The following is an 11,410-nucleotide window of genomic DNA, read 5'->3' as shown; positions in this document are numbered from 1 at the left end:
CTTGCCAGTGTACATTAAGGTGGGAGCTTTGGCTGAAGGTCTTCCCACATTCGCTGCACTTATAGGGCTTTTCTCCAGTGTGAGTTCTCTGGTGCAGAATCAGTGTGTGTTTGCAGTTGAACACTTTCCCACATTCATTGCACATGTATGGCCTTGCTCCTCAGTGAACCTCCTGGTGTTGAATGAGGTTTGACTTTCTGCTAAAGAATTTTCTGCAGGTATTGCACTGAAAGAGCCTTTCTCTGTGTGAATTCGCCTGTGTTCAAGCAGGCCGGAGACCTGTCTGAAAAACTTCATGCATTCATTGCATTTGTAAGGCCTTTCACCCGTGTGTATGGTCTGATGTTTGAAAAGGTCACAGCTTTGGCTGAAGAATTTCCCACATTTGCTGCACGCATGAGGTCTCTCTCCAGTGTGGATTCTCTGGTGTCGAGCAAGTGTGTCTTTCTAGGTGAATGCTTTCCCATATTCACTGCATTTTTTAATCTTCTGTCCAGTACTAAGGGCTCCCCCCACACCCAGTGCTCATGTAGGGGCTTCTTTCTGTCATGAGACACCCAGTGCTGAAGGTCAGATGCGGCTGGCATGTGCATTCTGCCTTCACCACGTTCATAGATCTTCTCCATCACACAGATTCTGTAGCTTTTCAGAGTCCCTGGTCTCATCCTTCCTGAAGAATTTCTCTCCACTGTGCTGTGGAGAATTTCTCTCCACTGTGTTTCTGGTGTTGATGGAGGTCTGCACTGAACCAGAACTGTCTCCCATAGGCCTCACACTTGTGTGGCTTCTGCCTGGCTTTCCCCTCCTGGTTATTCATAGGATGAAAGACGTCTTTTGATACTGGGCCAGACATGTCATATGGCTGGGTCTTCAGACCTGCCACAGGAGTCCTAAATGGTGATGTTCCTTCTAAAGAAACAGTCTGCTCAGAGGAAGCAGCCTCAGCCTCCACTCCATGGCAATGATCTGCAACCAGCGGAGTGCCCGATGAGACACATGTTGACTTTCAGGGAGGGGACAACCCCACCATAAACATATCTGACACACCCAGGATAAGTCCATGGGACTATTCACAGGAGAGTGAGGTGGGACAGGTTGGGGAAGGGGTTGCTGTGTAGTGTGGGGCCTCTGAATGTCACAGAGTGGGGGAGGCCTCCTGACAGCAAGGACATGAGTACAGGGTTCAACAAACAGTTTCCAGGAGGAGGTTGGTCATTGGGGAAGGTGAGTGCTAGGGAGAAAGGCATGTCCAGGTCCAGAAAACTCCAGTTACAAGTGAGTAGCTGGTGTTCAAAGATGACTGAAGCATATGTGCACCTCTCATGAGACATGCAGTGCAGGTCAATGCTGTAGATGAATGCAGACTGAGCAGTAAGGAGTAGTGGGTGCAAGGTAGATGCTAGGGTCCAGAAGTCAGACTAGAAGTAAGTCACAGTGCCCAGAATATGGGGAAGAATAGGTAGATTTGCTGTGTGGCCATGTATGTGCATGCTCAGTCACTTCAGTCATGTCCAACTATTTGTGACCCCATGGACTACAGCCCACCAGGCTCCTCTGTCCATGGGACTTCCCAGGCAAGAATACTGGAGTGGGTTGCCATGCCCTTTTCTTGGCAATCTTCCCAACCCAGGGATTAAACCTGTGTCTCCTGCAGTGCAAGTGGATTTTTTAAATGCAGAGCTACTTACATAGGACTTGAAATCAAACACTGGCAAGAACAGTTGATATTTCTGTATTTGAACCCAACTTTGACATCCCACTCTTCTCTGGGTCCACACACCACATTCCATATGAGGCTCTTTCTCTGTGGCTGGAGTCATCTCCACCTGGGCAGGCATCCAGGGCTCCTCCCTCTGCTTCAGCTACATGATGAAGTGTGATCTGGTGGGTATGATTCCTAAGGGAAACCCAGGACAGGTGAGTACAGGCTCAGAGGAACCCATCTTGTGACAGACTACCAGTTAAAAAATAATAATTATCACTGGGACTTCCCTGATGGTCCAGTGGTTAAGACTCTGTGCTTCCAATGCAGGGGCTCAGGTTTGATCCCTGGTGGAGGAACTAAGATCCCACATGCTGCACTGCATGCCAAAAATAATAATAATAATTATGAAAAGAACTGTGAAGGAACCATCCAGAGTCTCCATTAAGTAGTGACTATATGAGTGCTTGAAACTCTGATAGGATGGAGTTTCAGAAAAATGTCACCTGGAGCAAGGGGCCAGAACCTTGGGCACAGAGGTGTCATAATTCTGGACAGATTCACCAGCCCAGAAAGCAACTATAATTAATGGGCTCCACTGGGCCAACCATGCCTTGTGATCCCTTAAACCTCGGCTTGTGTGGCTTTGGGGCTGCTCAGTAAGAAGTGAGGACATGCCACAGAGCTCAGCCTTGGCATCCCCTCCAGGAGACACAGCAAAAAAGCAGTGTGGGAAGGACAGTGTGGACCCTGGGGAAAAGGAAAAAAGAGATGGGGTTGGTGTGAGGGCCTTACCCAGGGAGGCTAAAAGTGCCAAGGTCTCCAGCATCACATTCCCATACAGGAGCCTCTGGGCCTCACCAAGGAGCCTCCATTCTTCCAGGGAGAAGCACACAAACACATCCTTAGACAGGATACAGCCCTGCAAAGATGGGGACACAAGGTCCATGAGAATTATCTCCACTGAGCATCCCCACGCTGCCTACCCATAGCCATGTCATGCTCCCTCATGTCCCCAGGTTGCCAGGTCACAGGAAGTACCAGGCACTGGTACTGCTGGACCTCGCTCTCTCCTAACCACCCCCAGCAAGCACGGTATCAGCCCACAGCAACAATGAGTGGGTTGGGAGATAGAGGCCATCTAAATTCCATGCCTGGGCTTTCCTGGTGGCTCAATGGTAAAGGAGCCACCTGCCAATGCAGGAGACACAGATTCCATCCCTAATCCAGGAAGAGCCCACATGCCATGGAGCAATTAAGCCCTGTGCCACAACTACTGAAGCCCTTGTGCCCAGAGTTAATGCTCTGCAACAAGAGAAGACACTGCAATGAGAAGCCCTTGTGCCACAACTAGAGAAAGCCCAAGTGTCAGTGAAGACCCAACACAGCCAAACAAACAAATAAGTAAAATTAAAAAAAAAAAAGAGTCTGTGTGCCTGGCCCAGTTCCCCTTGGGAACCCTGTAACATACTTGCTGGACATAATTCCTAAATTTGGGCTCACTCTTTTTACTTACGGCTCCAATGACAGGGACCATCAGTTAACACTCCCTCCTCTCATGCACTTTGCTCTTCAGATTGTGTCTCCCTCACATCTTGAGCTACCTACCACCAGGCTTCTGTCCCACACCGCAGATGTCACACTGGACTCCCCACAGGTCACCCTGCACACAGCATGGAGAGAGCACTTGGCAATGCAACCAGGCTGCCATCTTGTCGCAAACCTCCAATGGCCCCCACTGCCAACGTCCCCATTCCTGGTCTAAAGGCCCTGCAAGCTAGTCCTTTCCTTTCTTCAAATCCCAGGTACCCAGAACCTCATGCACCCCTCAGTTACTCTCAGCCCTCTTCCATTTCTCAGCTGTACATTTTGTTAGTTTCCCTATCGCTGCTGGAACAGGTCACTATGAGCTGGTGGCTTAAATCAACACAATTTATCATCTTACATCTGGAGGGTGTAAATCCAAAATGGGCAAAGGTTCCAGGAATTAGAAAATGGAGGTCATTGTGCTGTTTATCACACACATGTTGTCCCCACAACGGTCCCAATGTTTCTACACCTGATTCTCTGAATATTAACTTGACAACAGACTTCCCCATTTCACTGGCTGGCATTTGCATCCTTTCAGCAGCTAAACCGAAAAGTTTGGGTCCTCTCACCTGGACTTTCCTCTCTCATAATCCACTTCAGAAAATAAAGCCAGCTTTAGTAAAAGTACAGCTTGAATGCCATGGAGCAGCTAAGCCTGTGTGCCACAACTCCTGAGCCTGTGCTTTAGAGCCCTAGCTCTGCAACAAGAGAAGCCACCGCAGTGAGGAGCCCATGCACCACAACTAGAGAGTAGCTCCGCAGTAATGAAGACCCAGTGGAGTCAAAAACAGATGAATAAAATTAAAGTCACAGCCTAGAATCACAGCCTCTTGTGCCACGTTCACAGCAATCACTCCAGTGCAGCCCACCAGCATTCACTGAGATGACTGCGAGAGTCTCTGCCTCTGTGCTGTGACCACATATAAAACTAAAATTCTCAATGGGTTTATGGTTGCCAGGGGGCAAGGGAGAGTGAGGGAGTTTGGGATGGACATGTACATACTGATACATTTTAAATGGATAACCAACAAAGACCCACTGTACAGCACAAGGAACTCTGCTCAATGTTATGTGGCTGCTTGGATGGGAGGGGAGCTGGGGGAGAATGTATACATGTATATGTAAGGCTAGGTCCCTTTGCTGTTCACCTGAAACTATCACAACATTGTTAATTGGCTATGAAAAAGTGAAAGTGAAAGTGTTTGTCCCTCAGTCGTGTCTGACTCTTTGTGACCCCATTGACTATAGCCTGCCAGGCTCCCCTGTCCGTGGGATTCTCCCGGCAAGAATACTGAAGTGGATTGCCATTCCCACCTCCAGGGAATCTTCCTGACGCAGGACTCGAACCTGAGTCTCCTGAATTAACATGCAGGTTCTTTACTGTCTGAGTCACCAGGAAAGCCCCTAACTGTTTATATCCCAATACAAAAAAACTTCAAAACAAAAACAAAACACCTAAAATTCTGGTCTATAACCTCTGCAGAAACTGAAACTAATTTATATCCACTTCCAAATTAGGGTTCAATCAGCCCTCTCCCTCCCTTGCCTGTGGACCTCAGCTTCAGGGATGTGAAGGTGCCCAACCCCCTTGTTATTACCAAGCTCTGAATAGGTGGCCGTCATTTATCTTGTGTGGGTGGGCTTGCTTTATTCCCACACCTGCCCTGGCTCCAACTCCACCATGGCTCTGCCTCCTTCACAGTGTGTTTTCTATGCTGCCAGAGGCAGCCTGCTGAGACTTGCGCCAAATTTCCCAGAGCTCCTGTCACCCTCAGAGTAGAGGTCAAGACTCTCAGCCAGCCATTTCAGGCCTGAACTCTGTCCCTCTGTTGTCTACCCCCCAAAAGGAAAGAGAATAATGGTTCATTGTACACTCACAGCTCAGCCCCACCTCCAAGCACCTGAACATGCCTGGGATGCCTTTGATCCCTCACTTCTCTGGGTTCTGTGGGAATCTCTCCATATAACTATGGCTTTCATTGAACCTGTCTCCTCAGGGAGGGCTTCCCAGGTGGTTCAGTGGTAAAGAATTCACTTGCCAATGCAGATGACATGGGTTTGATCCCTGGGTTGGGGAGATCCCCTGGAGAAGGAAATGACAACCAATTCCAGTATTCTTGCTGGAAAATCCCATGGACAGAGGAGCCTGGTGTGCTACAGTCCATGAGGTCACAAAGAATCAGACACTACTGAGCATGACTCACCCTAGGATGGAGGCGCTAGTCTCTTCTCCAGCATTCTGCATCCCCAGAGATGAGATGGGACTCTGGAAGCTCTGGTCCAAAGTGAACTGCTCACAGGAAAAGGCCCCTCTCCTGGGCCATGACTGGCAGAGAGGTGAAACATTGTGGCACTGAGAATTCTGGGTATTGTAGGCCCCAGTTTGCCTCCAGTCACAGAAGGGAAGCCCCTGGTCAGAAGGTGGAAGTAAACAAATCATTTATTGAGAGCCTACTGTCTTCTTAGCCTGCCAGTTGCTCCCAAACCTCAGGCTGCATATCACACCTCAGAATCTCTGTAACCATATGAGGCTGGTACCAAACCCAAGTTCAACTTCTTGCCACTGGAAAAAGCAGACAAACATTGGTGGGAAAGGAAAAGTTGCTTTATTTAGGAGACCAGCAGTCTGGGAAGACGGTGGACTAATGTCCTAAGACCATCTCCAAGTTGCCGGTTAAGAGACAAAGGATTTAAAGGCTGTGTGAGGAAGTGGGCTGCAGCATGTGTGATCCGCTTGTGCTCAATTCTCAGATTTGTTGGCTTCAAGGTGAAATTTCAACAGGTCTGCGTCTATCTGCTTGTGGTCATCAGTTTTCCCTCGGTGAGAGTCTGCTTCCTGTAAAATCTCCAGCAGGCATTCCATATCCTGAGTGAGATACGCGGATGTTGGCTGTTTTGGAGGTTCACAGCCTGGAAATACCAGCCTCTGAATTTGGGACCCAAGGCCAGCAGCTTCATCTCCATGATGTGGAATGAAAATTGAAGATAAAACCTCTCTTGCAGACCTCTATGAAGTTACTTAAATATCCCTCAAACATAAATGTGCATTCACTAAGATAGTACCCATATCTTGGTGAGGTTATGTTATTAAGTGCTTAAACCAGTGCATGGTACACAATTAGTGCTGGCTACATGGTCCTCATCATCAGGGACCTGGGCTCTCAGGCACCTGTGTGGTGGGAGGTGAGGCAAGGCTGCCTATGTGCAGAGTTCTGGGCAATGTCTATCAAAATTCACACACACACACCATGGACCTAGGAGGAACCTTAACAGGAATGATTTAAAATTTTATAGGATGGCAGTGTGTACAATCTGTGCCATTTAAAATTCATTTAGGAAAAAAATACTCACACATACAGAATGATGTCATCAATTTCAGGTAGCCAGTTGCATTAAGGGTATGTTCTTCTAGGCAAGATGATTCAAGATTTATAGTTTAAGAAATATTTTCCCTCAGGAGTGTATTTTTTTGAAACAGGCAAGAGCAATTTTTTAACTGCACCCCAAGGCATGTGGGATCCTAGTTCTCCAGCCAGAGATCAAACCCATGCCCCTGCATCAGAAGTGTGGGTCTTAACCACAGCGTAGGGTGGTAGCATAATTTTTCTATATCTTACTATCAAATTCACAACCTTTGAACTTACAGTAGAACCAATCATGTGTTTGGCTTCAAATTGGCAAAGCAACCTACCACATGGTGTCCAGTGTCTGACTTCAGGGCCTGTAACCCCATTATTGATTATGGTACATTAGCCAGAAAGCCTCACTTCTCTAAGCCTCTGTTTCCTCATTTCTGAAAGCAGGAAACAACAGTATTCATAGTACATGGTTGTTGGGATTATTACCTGGAGAATTACATGCCATCCTCTAGTCATTCTCCCAACAGTACTTCTAACCTTTGACATTGGAAGACCAGGAAATGACTCCTGACCATCCATACTCTCTTGAGTTGATTCAGAGGCTTTCAGGTGCTCACTTCCTCCAGGAACCAGAACCTCACCCCCCACCAGCCTCCCTGCCCCTACTGTCCTCAGGTAAACTGGCCCTAGGTGGATATGGGTAGTAAATGAAAGCTCAGCCTTAATTCCCATGACTCAAGCTTACCAGGTTCAGTCTTCAACAGGACACCATCACTTGATACTGGAGTCCAAAGTGAGCACAAAACCCTCAGATGAGGAAAAAAGTGAAATCAAATTCTATAAGAAAATTTGCTCCGTTTATTTAGGTCATCTTTAATTTCTCTGAGTGTCAGGGGACGTTCAACTTTAAGGAATCCAATATGCTGCACTTTTCTTCCTTTGTGTGCCATTTCTCAAGGATTCTCTATTCCTTAGCAGTTCCTATTCTGGGACATGTAGAGTTGCACGCAGTTCTCAGGACTGAGATCATGGGAAAGGGTACCTGCTTGGATTCCTTCCTGTAACTCCCTTCAGTGACTCTTTTCAGTGTCAGCGACGTTGTATGTACTAGACTATCCATTTTGTTGCAACTGATGCAATTTCATTCTTTGTAATAGCTGAGTATCATTTTACTAAAAGATATATAAGCCTACATTTCTGCTAATAAAATACCCATGCTCCACTAGAGACCTGGTCCCCCACGTTCTTTCTGTCTTCATTCTCTTCAGAGCGTGGAAGCCTGCCGAGCTCACTTTCTCGCCTGGGCTTTCAAGACCTCCTTGAGAGGATGCCCTGTGCCTTCGTGAGCGGTACAAGTCCTGTGCATGGGCTTTATTGGTTTTCCACGTAACCTGAGAGATACTGCTCTCTCTCTCTCCTTTTCCCTTTCTTTTCGTTGACTCCAGTCAACCAGGACCCAGTCTGCAAAGAAGACCACATTTGAGCAGAAGTGTTTTTCTGGATTTCAGCTAAGCTTTGAAGTTTTCAGTAATACTGAAAAAGATAATTTTGTAGTTTTCAATAAAATAACTGAGGAATGAATATAATCAAAGAACTTGCATATATTTAATTATATTTATTCCTAAGTGTTTTACTTTTTATGCTATAGATTTAGAAATTTTAATTATTCAATTGTTTTCTACATATTACTAATATATAGAACACAGTTCATTTACATCTATAACCCTCTGTCTACCATATACACACGTGTATTTACAAATATATATAAAGAGAAAAAGAACTGTACACAGGACTTTGCTACATTCAACTATGCTAGTGAGTTTTCTGCATCAAATGATATGTGATTTTTCTTCTTTAACCTGCTAATATGGTGGATAACATTCCTTGTTTTTCTCATATTAAATAAGTCCAACACCGCTAAAAGAAATCTCTCTGGTTATGGTATAAAATTCTTTTTATACATTGCTGAATTTTATTTGCTAATACTGTCTTAATGATATTTATATTTATTTTCATGAGATGTGTGTATGCTCAGTTGCATTCCATTATTTGACTAGTCTGCCAGGCTTTATTTTCATGAGGTTGGTTCTAAAAATTTCAGATGTTTTAGAATGTTCTTTACATTCTGTGTTCTCTAAAGAGTGCTGTATTTGGTATGCAGTTCTCATATGTCAATGGGCTTATCTTATCATATGCCTGATAATCACCTCGATTCCTTCTTCCACTGATTGCTCTTATTTTTGTTATTTAGGTTGGAGTTGTATTTCTTGTTCTAATTAATACAGTTTCCTTGTAGGTCCTGTGTGCTCATCCTTTGGCAGTTTTAGACACTGGAGATATAGTCTTTTACTCTTTAGATTTTAACTTTCATGAGCTTTATGGAATAGAAACCTGCAATTCTAAAAGAAATTATTCATCAATTTTCCACACAAAATACTTTGGTTTTTAGTGATACATTTAAATTGTTCTTGGGACTTCCGCAGCAGCCCAGTGGTTAAGATATCACACTTCCAACACAGGGGGCATGGGTTTGATTTCTGGTCAGTGAACTAGGTCTCACATGCCATGTGGTACAGTAAAAAAAAAAAAAGTTAAAAAATTATTCTTGCCCTTTTAAAAAAGCTGTGCTCCTAATTTATCTTCTGTTGGTTTCCTTATTTCTTTTGCTTCCCTGGTGGCTCAGGTGGTAAAGACTCCGCCACAATGCAGGAGACCTGGGTCCAATCCCTGGGTCTAGAAGATTCCTTGGAGAAGAAAATGGCACACACTCCAGTATTCTTGCTTGGAGAAGTCCATGGACAGAGGAGCCTGGTGGGCTGGGACAGTCTATGGAGTTGCAAAGAGTCAGGCACAACTGAGCGGCTAACACACAATTTCTCTTACTCTTTGATACTTAATAGTTCTTATTTTAAAACTTACTGAAATTTACCTTATGCCCCCAGAGTTTTATTTAGCTTGGAGAAATGTACTATGTGTACCTGAAAAGAATGTGTATTCTGTTGTAGACTGAAGTAATGTCTTACATATATTTACTGAATCAGGATAGCTGATGATATTGGTCATGTCTTCTGTATCCTTATTATTTTCCTGCCTATTCTATTAATTATTGAGAGGAAAGAATTTTGAAAGCTTATTCTTAGGTACAAATATACTTAGCATTTATTTATTTATTGCAGGCCATTTGGCTTGCAAGATATTAGTTTGACCAGAGATCAAACCTGTGACCCTTGCAGTAAAAGCACAGAATTCTAACCACTGGAACCAGAAATCCCCAAGTTAGCATTTTAAAATCTTCTTGATTAAATTACTTGTTTAATATTATAAAATTGCCATATGTTTTCTTTGGTCATATTATTTTTCCTTAAGTTTTTCTTATATTAAAATAACCTCTCCAACACTCTTTTGGTTAGTATTTGCATATTATTTCATTCCATTCCTTTTCACTTAAATTTATATTTGTAATTAAGGATTATTTATTATAGGTTGCATGGAGTTTGCCCAAGAATTTAATCATCTGAAAAATCTCCCCCTATGATTTAAATATATGAGAATATTTAAAGCAAAAAACTGAAAAATAATTGTAGGAACAAAAGTATAACTTATTCATTCACATCTATCTTCTTAGAGATAAATCAAACAAAGAATAAGCATATAGATGATATTAGTGATATAACATTCAGAAGAGACACATTTATCTTGATTTTACACTGTTGAACATTTGAAAAATCACATTCACTAAGGCAAAAATGAAGCCACAAATAGGATGACAAGGTTTCTGAATTCTTATGAACATATCCAGATTTGTTTACTACGGCAGTGCAGTAATAAGATTTATAACAAGAAATGCATATTTGGGCTTTGTCCAGGTTTCCAGCACAGAACTCATAAAACCTTAGGTCTTTCCTAAGGGAGGAACCAAATCAAAAACAACACCCATTTATGGATGTGACTGGTGATGGAAGTAAGTCCGATGCTGTAAAGAGCAATATTGCATAGGAACCTGGAATGTTAGGTCCATGAATCAATGCAAATTGGAAGTGGTCAAACAGGAGATAGCAAGAGTGAACATAGACATTTTAGGAATCAGGGAACTAAAATGGACTAGAGTGGGTGAATTTAACTCAAATGACCATTATATCTACTACTGTGGGCAAGAATCCCTTAGAAGAAATGGAGTAGGCATCCAATTTCCTGAAAAACAACTCTGGCAAACATCTTAATTGTTTAGGCTGTAATGCTTGGATGACATGAAGGCATTTTACAGTTCATTTATTTATTAAGCAAGTTATAGTTTAATGGGCTTCTCAGGTGGTGCTTCTTGGGTGGTAAAGAATCCACTTACCAGTGCAGGAGATGCAAGAGAGGCAGGTTCAATCCCTGGGTGGAGAAGATGGCCTAGAGTAGGAAATGGCAACCCATTCCAGTAGTCTTGCCTAGAAAATTCCATGGACAGAAGAGTCTGGTGACTGCAGTCCATAAGGCTGCAAAGAGTCAGACACGATCGCATGATGGAGCGCATAGTTTAATAGATCTAACTGATGACTCCTCTCGTTTCAACAGTAGTTATGTGTTTTGTGCTTGTCCCAGGCTATTGATAACCAATGTCTCCCTTGCCTGTATCAACAGTGATTATCCTACCCAGCAAGGAACACTCTTTTTAAAAATTCATATTATATACCTTATTCCTCAATATTCTTTTGCCCAATCATTCCAGGGCCAGGCTCCAGGCAACTAGATATCACTCCTGCACACCAAGTCT

The sequence above is a fragment of the Bubalus kerabau genome, chromosome 17 (assembly GCF_029407905.1).
Source record: "Bubalus kerabau isolate K-KA32 ecotype Philippines breed swamp buffalo chromosome 17, PCC_UOA_SB_1v2, whole genome shotgun sequence".
NCBI classification, from domain to species: domain Eukaryota; kingdom Metazoa; phylum Chordata; class Mammalia; order Artiodactyla; family Bovidae; genus Bubalus; species Bubalus kerabau.
The sequence above is the reverse complement of the archived record's forward strand: the minus strand, read 5'-3'. Positions refer to the sequence as shown.